A 10,888-nucleotide genomic window follows, 5' to 3' on the forward strand; every position below is an offset into this window, starting at 1 on the left:
GGCAAAGCAATGAAATAATGAAAGCACCATGACCGCACCATCTAGACCAACAGTAACGTACACTCCCCTCATCAAACAAACACCTCCAATGAGCAGGTATCAATGCCTCGAGCTTGAACAACTGCTGATGACATGAGTAATCCACCTCATCATAGCATGAAGTTAGCGAGTGAAGGTCTAGAGGTCCGAGTCTCAATTGCCAAAGGTATGTATGAAAGCTGTGAAAGATATGCGATACAAAGCACAAAATGGCAAGTCAAGGTAGCGATCTCGTAGCCACAAAGATAGTGCCTGAGTAGATCTCATGCAATTAAGATCGATAATAGAATCAAAACGATGTCAATGATGATGATGGTGTGTATAGTGTCAGTCATAAGAGGGATGTCAATGATGATGATGGTGTGTATAGCTACGTGCGAACACTCCCCACAAAGCATATAATATATGTAAACACACTCACAAATGCTAAGTGTGTGAATCACACCTCACACGTGTGAAAAATCATCAATGAAGTCCAAGGCGTGTGAGTAAGACTCACAATGCACTAATGCGCATGAACATGCCCCAACAAACCCCACAAGTGAACTCACAAATAGAACATAGACTTTGCACAAATTGAACACCAAAACCTTACGTAAACAATTCAACAAAATAGCATAAACCATGAAAGCTTGAAAAATAGAGAAGAGGTCACCATCGACACAAGGTTGGGTTCAATCTCCCTTGGGGGGTGAGTGTGGCCCATCGTACGGCTCACCCATATTTAAATATATTGGTGCTTACTTTTACAAAAAGATACTCCAAAAATAAAGCCTAATAGCTTTTTGAGTCTTTGACCATACAAGGTATATTATTTTTTTTAAAATGGAAGACAAATTAACAACAAGCAAATAAAATATCCTAAAATTAATAGAACAAAGACTTTGCAAAAATTGAACACCAAAACCTTGTGTAACAATTCAACAAAATAGCATAAACCATGAAAGCTTGAAAAATGGACAAGAGGTCACCGTCGACACAAGGTTGGGTTCAATCTCCCCTAGGTGATTGTGGCTCATCATATGGCTTACCCATATTTTAAATATATTGATGCTTGCTTTTACAAAAAGATACTCCAAAAATAAAGCCTAATAGCTTTTTGAGTCTTTGAACATACAAGCTTCTTCCAAAAATATAACAAGCCTAATTATAGAGTCTTGGGCCTACCAAAAGCATAAAAATACTTTTTGGTATATACAAAGGTTTGAGGCTAGGGCCTTCCAAAAATATAACAAGCCTAATTATAGAGTCTTGGGCCTACCAAAAGCATAAAAATACTTTTTGGTATATACAAAGGTTTGAGGCTAGGGCCTTCCAAAAATATAAATGCCAAATATGAAAACCTAAGAGGTGATCACATGTCTTCCAAGATATCTCATTGTGGTCCAATGCATGTTCCACCCGCCGACTAACACATAGCCTGCACTAAAATAATATTAATCAACGCACACAACCGATTAAACACATTAATCCTGACTATATTATGCCAGCGCCGCACATAGCTAATTAAACACATTAATCCTAGAAAATGATATAAATAAAAGGTGTATCCCGTACACAAATACTGACCTGATCTACATACTTCACATATAGAATTAAAATAATGGCATCACCCACATTCCTATATGACATCAATGATCACATGGGCGTCCCCACTTGACCATAGAGTTTATTACTAACATTCCCTCTTACTCAGGTGTTGCAATTGACCTCAATTGCGTGTATGGTATGATTGGATGAGATTCTGGTAAGAACGAAAAAACCTTTCAGGCATCTATTTCAATAGGATGGTTCTTGAAGGTCACAAGATACTTGACATAAGTGTTGCCAGTGCGTGTAGTGTTGGCCTCATGGTCAATAATAGACTCAAGTATACGATATTGTTATAATTTTAGCATATGTTATTTTCTTGTGCTTATATATATATATATATATATAATAACTTGTAAAGCTTATTATGTTCTATTAATTTTTGTGTTTGAGTTTGTGTAATGCTTCTCCAAGTGTCATAAAGATCCTGACATCTTTACCTTACTACGTGGGGTTGAGAAAACTATTTGTTAAGGATCACGTGTTTGGGCCCACTAACTATTGCATCCTTGTTGAGATGGTATAGCTTTTTGGCCTACCTTGGCAGGACTATGGTTCTTTCCCCAACGGGTGTCCCTAACTTAGTTAAGCACATTAAATAAAACTTGGCGATCCCATCTTGTGTTGATTTGGCACACAGTTAAGATTTCATGAGAAAACTTAGTCATTTCATATGTATGCGTTCATCATGGAAAGTTTCTTTTATACACTTTTTATCACCTTTCTTTCCACTTTTAATACCTTTGGCGGTCTATTTCAAGTTGTTAATATTAAATATTTCCATCTCTGTCATGGTCGTGAAAGTATGTATTATCCTAAATATGACTTTAGTTTTAACTTCTCTCAATTGGTAAAAATACGACTTTAGTTTTAACTTCTCTCAATTGGTAAAAATAGAGATATTCATAGCTACTAGAGTTTATACGTTGTTCAAGTCAAGAGATTACCATAACCTTGGTCGAAACAAGTGTTGTTTGGTCTTGCCTTAGAGCCACAAGTGCAACTTCCCAATGTGGGTGGGCTAGCCCACCCATCACATCCTCACTCTGGTTTTCTACCAGAATGTTCCCTTTAGTAAGGGAGTGAAAGTAGAGCTTGCTTGAAGCTTGATGGAGGTGAGAAGAAAACACTATTATGGATCAATCACATAAGAGGTTGTCTATACACTATCATGGATCAATCAGACCAGAGGTTGCCTATACACTATCATGGATCAATCAGACAAGAGGTTGTCTATACACTATCATGGATCAATCAGACAAGAGGTTGCCTATTAGGCCAAGCAAAGCTTAAAAATACCTAGGCAACTAGTTCTAGTCTTAAGCAAGTATGTACGTGAAGTTTGTCACTTTCCCATTTGACAGCATCAAGCTCGAGGTAAGGTTGCTTTATAAATCTCAACATCGTCACTACCATGGTAGAGTGAAGTAGATCTTCATTGATGGGGTAGTTGAGGCGCTGAGGGGTGCCATGAGTTTGAGAAAATTGTCTTTCTTGTCGGTTAAAGAGTGTGGAGTTAACAAACAAGTGGCAGCACGTGGCAAGTTTGGACATAACCGAGTGAGATTCAATGGAGTGCATATGTCCAAGAAGGAAATGGATTGGTCGGAGAAGAAGAGGATGGCAAGGGTTGGTTGTGAGGAGTTAATGTGGGCAAGGATGGTGTAGAAGGTGGGGGTTGAGATTGGGCTAGATAAAAAGATACAATGATGTTGAGTGTATCCATGGGGGACTGACTATTGGGTGGTAAGGTGTCAAGGTTTCCCCTACGAGAGAAACATATCTAGCTTCTTTTGGTTGCATCCTTCCAAGGGGCTATCATACCAAGGGGCAAATGTTTCTATCTTATGAATTTATGTGTGTGTCTTGTTGATGAGGTTTTGTATGTTGGAGGAGCTATTGGTTTTCTTTAGATGTCCACTTAATAATTTCTTAGTTATACTCGTGGATTTGGTCAGCTCATGGAATTTTGGTCAGCTCATGGAATTTGGTCAGGGCCTCTTGTTGCCTCTTTGGTTGCCGCCACGAGGGCATTTTCACACTTTTTTGCAAATTGGTTTTGGCCGCACTAATGGCTTTCTTTTGCTATATTTTTCTTGGCCTCTTCTAGGAGTTGGACCTTATGGCTTCATGTGCCAGGGTTGCCACCATTCTTGGTTGCTTATTAGTATTGTAGTCAAAGGGCATCTCCTGCTTGTTAGAGTTGGTGAACTCCTCTTGGGTGGCCTATAGGCTCATTTCTCAAGCGTGTGAACTTCTCTTTGTGCTTTTTAAGCTCAACTTCTAACTTGGTAACCTTCTCATTTACCGTTTGAAGTTGTTGTTGGGAATGGTTGAGCTTATGGCACTCCTCTTAGATCCAACACTTGAGTTTATGTTATTGCCAGAGTATGTGCCTCTTGGATGTCTCAGCCACATGGCCTATAAGCTCGACCCACCAGTGAATTTATGTTATTTCCAGAGTATGTACCTCTTGGATGTTTCACAGCCACATGGTCGATAAGCACGACCCACCACTTGAGTTTATGTTATTGCTTGAATATGTGCCTCTTGGATGTCTCGGCCACATGGCTGATAAGCTCGACCCACTAGTGATTGTCAATATATGAGTTGCTTGGGGTTTCTAGAAGAACAATGATGCTTGCATCTTATTGGAGACCAATCTACATCATCCTTGAGAGGCATCCTTAAGAGATGGTCCATGTGAGAGACCAATCTACGGCTTCCTTGTTGATAGTTTGTGTCAGTGGGGTCAATCCAACGGACAAGACAGTCGCTCACTGATTGAAGTCAGGTCTGTCTCAATGCCTAAGCCCAATGGATTCAGAACTCACAGACTAATAAAAGAAATGCATAGAAAGCACAGAAGCTCACTCTCTCACTCGCTTACTCAAACAGTACACAATGAATAATGTGCAAACATTGTATTACTATGCTCTTCAAAACTTGGGCAATACAATGTCTAACTCTCTATCCTCTCTATATCCCTTTTCTCCTAACTATTTCCTTCTCTTCACTATCTTGGAAGGACCCTCTTTCATGTCCTGCCACCGTTGGCCTTTCTGCTACAATAACATTTTGTTACAAGTTTGTTACAATAATTACATGTGGTTACAATGTGCGGGCATGTGCGCTGCCATCTAATATCAGCCTATGTTTGTCGACCAGTTCTTTAGGTCCCACCAAACTGTGACGTCTCAACACCTAGCACGCCTGGTGGATTTACACTAGTGGGGTGCTTTAGAGGTTAATCGAAATGATTGATGGAGGGGTGGGTGTGGCCTAGTGTTGTTTGACTAAAGCTGCCCTTTATTCTTTCGCTAGTGCCTATCTACTACCTGGGGATCACATCCTAAGCCTTCCCTATTATCACGGGGCTATATTGTATCAAAAATTCCATTTGCATTAGCATGTGTAGCTTGATAATTTAAAGAATAAAATAATAATTTATGTGTATTTGCTTGTTGCATTCCAGCTGCTATAGTGCATCTTTGTCTTCATCATGAATTTCTGGTTCAACTTTGAATTCATCTTGCCCTGCAATAGCTACGCACCATCATTTCGGATCCGCTGATGAAGATCCGGGGATTTGGGATGTGGATTTTTCCTCTTGCTTATATTTGCTAAGAAATTCATTTAGCTTGGAGGGGTTTATTAGCAAGTCCCATCCCTCTTCCTCATATTATTGTTTGAACTTAGAAAGTGAGTAGGCAGCATACTCCAGATTTTGTGCCATGGCCTTCAGTTGCTCTGTTGCCTATGCATGTCTGCTTGGCCTGCTCTAGATTCACCAATTGTGCTAAAAGGAGAATGTTTACTTGATTGGTTATAGAAATTGGCGACGCTTATGCCCTCATCTAATGCTTGACTATATTAGCAGCTCTTCGTGCAGCTTCCGTTGTTTGCTTTGCTCCTGCATGAGATGTGTTCATACGTATTGCAACTCCAGTTCTGATTGATTTGCCTTGGCCAGCATTGTATCCCTTAGTTGAATTTCATTCCGCCATCATGGCCATCATGTGAGGATTATCCTCCTATGACAGTTCTTCATTTAACTCCTTACAAGGCTTATCTTTATGCAGCTTTTCTTCTTTTACCTCCTCTGGGCTTTCTTTTGTTCCCCTTAGACCTTGTCTGATCTAAAAGGTTTGCTTCCAACTTCTCTTCTATGCTTCTTGCACCTCCTTTGTCACAGAGTCCGTGACTTGTTTTTGCTTTTTCAATTCCATCCTGGTTTCTTTATGCTGATCGGTTCATCTAACACAGTCAGCTTCTCTTTCCCCTTTTGGGATCTGGTGATTATGGCCACAGTTGGCTGTACATATTTAGCTCCTTGATTTTAATCACATTGATGGACAGTGCTAGAGCATCCGCCCCTCTTGATTTTTCCTGTAGCTCTTGTTGGTGCTTTTGAAACAACTGATAATCGTTCCACAAAGAATAGTAAGCTATAAGCTTAACAAAAATGTATTGGCTCGTGAAGAGAGTTTCTTGTGATATTTTACCATTTTTAGCTAGGCAATACTGGGACTCCCTCTTCTTCTTCTTTTGCTACCACTTGGCGAGCAATAGGTTCTTGTGTCTACTGTCTTTCTTAAAAGAATAGGTTCTTATATTTGTCACGAGTAACTTCTGTACTTATGCTTCTCATCAAGAGGAGTGACAAGAGCATTGTGAGATTGTCTTTCATGTGCTCATAAATCTCTGTTTGCGGTCGGACATGGGAATTGAATCTTGAATTTGTGGGTCGTGTCATCGAGGCGGTAGGTACAGCTTCTGGTTGGTTGCCATTGGGTTTGAATGAACACGCAAGCTCTTGTATATTTTTTGAGTGGCTTGCTTGGTGTTGCTTAGGTTTCCACTCTTGTCGAACTTTAGGTGAAGTTGTTGGGGTTGAAGTCGGTGGTGAGGCTGTCTTCACTTTGTTTGATTTTGGTAACCATATGAAGGTATTACCATCATAATACCCTTGTTCTTGAAGCACATTCGCAGGCACCCATCTATGATGAACAGTAGGAGTTAATGGTTGATGTCGGTGGTGAGGCTGTCTTCACTTTGTTTGATTTTGGCAACCATATGAAGGTATTACCATCATAATACCCTTGTTCTTGAAGCACGTTCATAAGCACCCATATGTGATGAACAATAGGAGTTAATGGTTGATGCATTTGGTGCTGAGGTTTCTTTTTTTTTTGTGGAGGCTTAGGGGACTTTTTGATGCACTTGGAAATCCAAGCTTTGGTATTACCTTGGTAGTACACTTGAGCTTGTAGTAGCCTTTTTGGCACCCACACTTGTTGACTTGTTGGAGTTCTTTGAGGAACTTGCATAGGCTTTTGTGGATGGTGTTGTGGAGTACTTTTATTTTTCCTTGGCCCCTCTGAGCGTTGCGTTGAGGAAGAGGCTTTGATGATCGAGGCACCCAAGTTGGATTGGTGTCTTCGTAGTAACCTTGGGCTACAAGTAACTATTTCTCCACCCACATTTTGATACCATTAAGATATCTTGATTTTGTCTGTCATGGTGGAGTTTTCTATGTGGATAAACTGGAAGGTTTTGAGCCCTTCTTCACATTGGTTGGCGTTGAGGTTGTGGTTTCGAGACTCATGGGCATTGTTGTCAATGAGGCTTGAGTCTCTTGATGATGAGGCTTTTGAACATGCATCTGTCTCCTGTGGTGAGGTTGGTTGATGAAGAGGCATTGGCTTTGGAGCTTTTCCATTTAGTCCCTTGTTAGAGATAGATGGTTACGCTTGGGGAACTTCTTTAGGACTAGATGTGGATTGCAAGGTTATGGCATTGGACTTTGTTGGTGAGGATGGAGTTAAGGGGGTAGATGATTTATCGGAGTTGGTCATTGATGCAAATGGTAGGTCATTGTGTAGAGGGGCTTCCGTGGAAGAGGCTTGTAACTTTTTGTGTTTAGCATCATAGAAATCCATTAGGGTTGGATCCTCTTCCTAGCAGTATGGTATTGTCAACTTTGTGTCATTGACCATCATGATGACCCTATCGTCGCTCGCTAGCAAAGCACAGTGGTTCTTGGGCAACAATAGTCCCCTTATGGCCCAAGATCAAATCTACTTCCAACAAACCACAAAAAAACTTGCAAGTAAGGGGGTTAGTTTCAATATACATTGTATGTTCAAAGTACCCCAAACATGGCATGTTCAAGTCTTGTGTGAATAGAATTCTATCAGGATGAGCCATGAGTGTTCGTTGACCTAACGAATCCCATAACTCGAGGGTCATGAGATTGTGCTCTCATGTTGGATAAAGTTGTGCTTGAATTGTCGTGAGTCTAGTGAAAAGTTATAATCCAACCATAATTCTTGGGATATTCTCAGTAAGATATGTTGGAAGTTCCAGCTCCTCCAAGGTCTCTTCCTCCCTCTATAGTAGCAGTTGCACAATGTCTCCATGAGTGTTCAAGGTGACTATTTGCATGGATTCATCAATTGAATACAACGAGTCACTTACCCAAGTTACCAAAGATGACATCATACTCAAGAAAATTTAGGGTAACATGGAATCTAAATTTAATGTTTTTTCCATTAGCACCTCTTGTAAGACCATTATCTTTAGGGATGATTTTAGGTTGTCCCAATAACACCTAAGTGTCTATTATCATGATGTTATGACTAGTTCGAGGACTAATCAACACACATTTGCGCTTAACATCATTGCCCGTAGGGAAATCCAACCATATTATGATATAATATTTAAGAGGAACCATGGATGTTTTAGTTTTTGTTTCAGCTTTAGATCCCATTTCCGTTTCATATTCTCATTCACTTTCATCCTCTATGTGGCTTTTAGCTTTTTCAATGGTACCCAATGTGTACAATGGCACACTCCATCCTCTGACAACTTTGATTGAGGTTTGGTTGGAAACTTGTGAATCTTTACAGTCGTGTTCTATGTAGCTCTTTATATCTTGGTATAACTCATGTTTAGTCTTTAAAGGTGCAAGTGCTGACGCTATGTTGGCTTCACCACCACCATGAGAGAAGAGCACTCTTCTAAATAAGGATTTGGGACTGCTATAATTTCGTAAGGGATTCATTGAATTCCTCACGTGCTTTTTCAACTGCATCATTTGTGCAATCTGCCTCTAATGACTCTTCTTTAGAGAGTATGTCTTCCTCTTGAAAGGGGAAGCGATACTCCTCTGGTTGCTTTTTTAGGATTGGCATGATGAGGTTTTATCACAACCGGTGATCTTGTATGTCACTCAACAATGCTAAGCATGCTCTCCTCTTGCATTTTTCATATGTCATGTGATCATGATTTTCAGTTTGGGGTGGTTGGGCGGGTTCTAGTTTCTTGATTGGTTTATGAGGTGCACCTAGTGATGAATTAGAATTTGTTTCATCCTCACTAAGTGACATACTAGAACTTGTATCATCTTCTAACTTTCCTTGGATTGTCAAGTTTTCATTAGGTTTGCCATGCGACGAGAACGAACTTTCTTATGGGCTTTTGTATCATGTGTCGCACATGCCGGTGTTGTGGTTTGTATGGTAGTCTTTGAGGTTAATTCTTCCATATCTTTATGTCCTCCATAGGCTCTTCTTCTTTATTTCACCTTTGGTTTTGATAGTTTGTTGTCCCCTGTTTTTCTTGGGTTTAGAAGGTTTTGTTTCCTCTTTTGTCTTCTATTTTAAAACATATTCCTCTACCCATTTCGAAGTATTTTCTTTTAAATTCTTTTTAACTATTTCTTGTGCCTTGTCTTGTAAGCGTGTAAGAACATTTAAGGGTACCATGGATAATTGCTCGTTTTGCATACTTAAGACGTTAAGAGTTATATTTTGTGAGACAGGTTGCAGTGAAGCAACTCACCTTGGGCAATCTTGGAATATGTGATCGATGCCACATCGTTCACATATGGGTTGCAAAGTGTCAGTGATTGTGAGATAGGTTGCAGTGAAGCAACTCGCCTTGGGCAATCTTGGAATATGTGATCGATGCCACATCATTCACATATGGGTTGCAAAGTGTCAGTGATTGTGGGCGCATGGAAGTATTCCAAACTGTGCAATCTGCTACTTTGTGCAGTCCACGACAATAAAAACAATGAAGTGTTCGTTGAACTATTTTTTGAGTAGTTTTGACCCTTTGAACTATGTTTGCTTAGGGCACGGGAGATGGAGGTTTTGAGTTAACTGTAGGTGAATTGGGACATTGGGGTATGTCATGACCAAAGGTTTTGCAATAAATACAATACAGAAAAATAGGCACCATGTATACACAATGGGGATTGGGATAGACGTAGTGATTGTATTGAACACAAGGCATCTCGCCCATCACTTGGAGAGGCATTAAGGATGGTTGGTTTTTAGGGGGCTCATCCTCTCTTGGAGATTCTGGTTCAAGCCTTTTAAGCAAGGTTGCATAGAATTCAGGGAATGACAATTCCGAGATCAATTTTTCTTTAGCTATTGCTTCACTTGGTGTCTAGATGAAGAACATCTCGTATCGTGATCATCCTCCATCATGTTGTCATCTAAATGTATTGCTTCTTTACAGCATTGATCGAATGTTTCTAGATTAGATACAATGATCAAGTTGTGTACTCTGTTATTCCTTAAGCCCATAATGAAATATCTCTTCAATTGAGCATGGTTTAGTTTCTCCCATGGCTCACATTATGAGTCCAAGATTTTTATCTGAAGGATAAAATCTCTAATGGTTTCGTTTGGTTTCCACTCAATTGAATAGAGTTATTTTGCTGCACTCCACTGACCACCTTGTCTGGAAAAGCTATGGATAAAGGTTATTCTTAAGGTCCTGAAATTTATTTTAATCGCTAGCATCAATGTGATGAACCATCGACTAACCTTTCCCACTAAGCATAGGTTCAACGCATGTACCTTGGCAGGGCAATTTGGATTTCCAAAGGCTTCACATCGTTGTTCAAACATTTGTATGAATTGAATAGGATTAATTGTTCCATCGTATTTGCCCATGATTTTGGAAATCTATATGGCCATGTTTTTGTATGAGTCATTAAGGTCGTGTGTGGGTGCTAATGTGGGTAGGGACTCACTTAGTCCTTGGGCAACCCCTCTTCCTAGATTAGTCAATACATCCAAGGTGTGGGTATTTAGGGGTTACAAAGGGTTGGTACCTAGCATGTCTAAAGGTGTAGGACTTGTGATAGTGCTAGGCAAGGGGCCAAATCCTGGAGGGATTGATGTGACAGTGGGTGTAAAACTTGATGACACGCTTGTTGTAGGCATGGATCTTCAATGGC

The sequence above is a fragment of the Cibotium barometz genome, chromosome 31 (assembly GCF_041138505.1).
Source record: "Cibotium barometz isolate CiBa-2024 chromosome 31, ASM4113850v1, whole genome shotgun sequence".
Taxonomy (NCBI): Eukaryota; Viridiplantae; Streptophyta; class Polypodiopsida; order Cyatheales; family Cibotiaceae; genus Cibotium; species Cibotium barometz.